Below are 1,855 nucleotides of genomic sequence, written 5' to 3'. Positions count from 1 at the left end.
GGGCCCCAGCCCACTCTGGCCACCTGCTGCCTGTCCCACTGAAGTTTTGGGCTTGAAGCTCTGGCACAGCTCTACGGCCTCTGGCACTCGCAACTCCCTGGCTGCCAGGAGCACTGTCACCTAGCCTAGAGGGTACTGGCACCAACTCCACTGCAACCTCCACTTCCTGGGCTCAAGTGATCCTCCCACTTCACCCTCCCAAGTAGCTAGGATTACAGGTGTGTACCACCACACTCGGCTAATTTTTGTATTTTCTTTGTACAGATGAGGCCTCGCCATGTTGCCCAGGCTGGTCTCGAACTCCCAAGCTCAAGTGATCCACACCCACCTTGGCCTCCCAAAGTGCTAGGATTACAATGGACTTCGTCCATCCCTGTCGTCCTCCACTTGAACCACTCACGTGAATGAGCCATCACACCCAGCCCAGGGTCCCTATTATACCAAAAAAAGCGTCTATTCCCTCTATTTGTCTCCCCAGTCCCAGTACCCTGGGCACAGTACCTCATTACTCCCGCCCTGCAGCTGGCCACCTTCAGCCTCGAAGGGCCTTGGGGGCACTTTGCAGTCCTCAGGTTCCTTGTCCTCAGGGGAACAAGGCTTCAGGGCCTGCTTGAGTTTCCCACAGAGGGAGGAGGGGCTCTCTCTCTGAGCTGGGGAATGGAGCTGGGGCCTCTGAGGACTATCACTGCCTCTGGGCTCCTGATCTCTGGGGACTAGACCCAGAGTCCTCGAAACTTCCTCTTCGTGCAAGCCTGCCGGCTCCTTGACGAGGCTGTTCACATTCTGGGAGGCAGGGGGCCCCAGCCCACTCTGGCCACCTGCTGCCTGTCCCACTGAAGTTTTGGGCTTGAAGCTCTGGCACAGCTCTACGGCCTCTGGCACTCGCAACTCCCTGGCTGCCAGGAGCACCTGATCCCGGTTCCCTGAGGTGAGAGCGAGGTGACCAGTGTAGAAAAAGTCCAACAAGAGGCCAAAGATCTCAGCGAAGCCAGCAGGGAGGACGACACTACCTCCTGAGCCATCCCCGTAGAGGCTCTGGAAGAAGTGGCTGCAGCAGGCAAGGACACTCCAGTGCGCCTTAAACACCAGGCCCCCCACGTCCAGAGTGGCGTCGCAGTACTGGCCCTTCTCCCGCTGCTTGTTGAGCTCCTGCAGAACCCTCACACTATGCTGGACGAAGGAGCCGTCCATGGTCTGGAGGGCGGGGAGGCGGAAGTGACACCCTGGCCAGCCCAAGCGAGGGTATGCAAGAGAAAGCCCCTGGAGTCGAAGAGAGAGAAACGGGAAGTTGGCCTCCACTCAAATAATCACATTTATCAGCACGAGGGCTTCGGTCAAGGTGAGGGGTGCACGCGGAGGGCAGGAACACACTTGACAGCCTCCCGGGGACCGGGGGCCATATTGGATTGGCCAGGGGGGGATGCTGACGGGGGGTCAGGGTCATGAAGAAGGGCCTGGTGGGAAAAATCCAAGTTTGGGGAAAGAAGGCACGGGATGAACGCGAACTGACTGGCCCGGCACAGTCAGAGGATCCTGGACTGGGGAGGACGGCGGCAGCGGACAGGTGAGCGGAGCCCACGCCGCGCCCACAGGTCCCGAGCGGCCAAGCGGAAGGCAGCCACGGCGGCCCGCAGCCCCTCCCTCCCTCACCCCGCGCCCTCCTCACCCAGGCAGGTCCTCCCTGAGCCGGCCCCACCAGCCCCTGGCTCCGTCGCCTCCACAGCCCACGAACCAACTGCCCGGCTATGCGTGCCCCGCCGACCGTACGGAGACGCCGCCGTCTCCGCGCCGGACGTGGCGTCAGAGCGTGCCGGCCAGAAGGGGCGCCTCGGAAGCGTAGAGCTTCTAGCTCCGG

General features: G+C 61.6%; 1 pseudogene across 1 annotated transcript; it reads right to left on the bottom strand.

Annotated features, from left to right (window-relative positions):
• Positions 1 to 462: 462 nt before the first annotated feature.
• On the bottom strand, positions 463 to 1,805 carry LOC105527071 (annotated as a pseudogene). The gene is made up of 2 exons (XR_001004190.1): positions 1,754 to 1,805; positions 463 to 1,260 (listed from the first exon to the last, which is right to left on the bottom strand). The product of XR_001004190.1 is annotated as a zinc finger and BTB domain-containing protein 48 pseudogene (transcript).
• Positions 1,806 to 1,855: the final 50 nt, after the last annotated feature.

Source organism: Colobus angolensis, unplaced genomic scaffold, assembly GCF_000951035.1.
Source record: "Colobus angolensis palliatus isolate OR3802 unplaced genomic scaffold, Cang.pa_1.0 Scaffold6085, whole genome shotgun sequence".
NCBI classification, from domain to species: domain Eukaryota; kingdom Metazoa; phylum Chordata; class Mammalia; order Primates; family Cercopithecidae; genus Colobus; species Colobus angolensis.
Note: the sequence above shows the minus strand (reverse complement) of the source record. Positions and strands in the feature narration are given on the sequence as shown.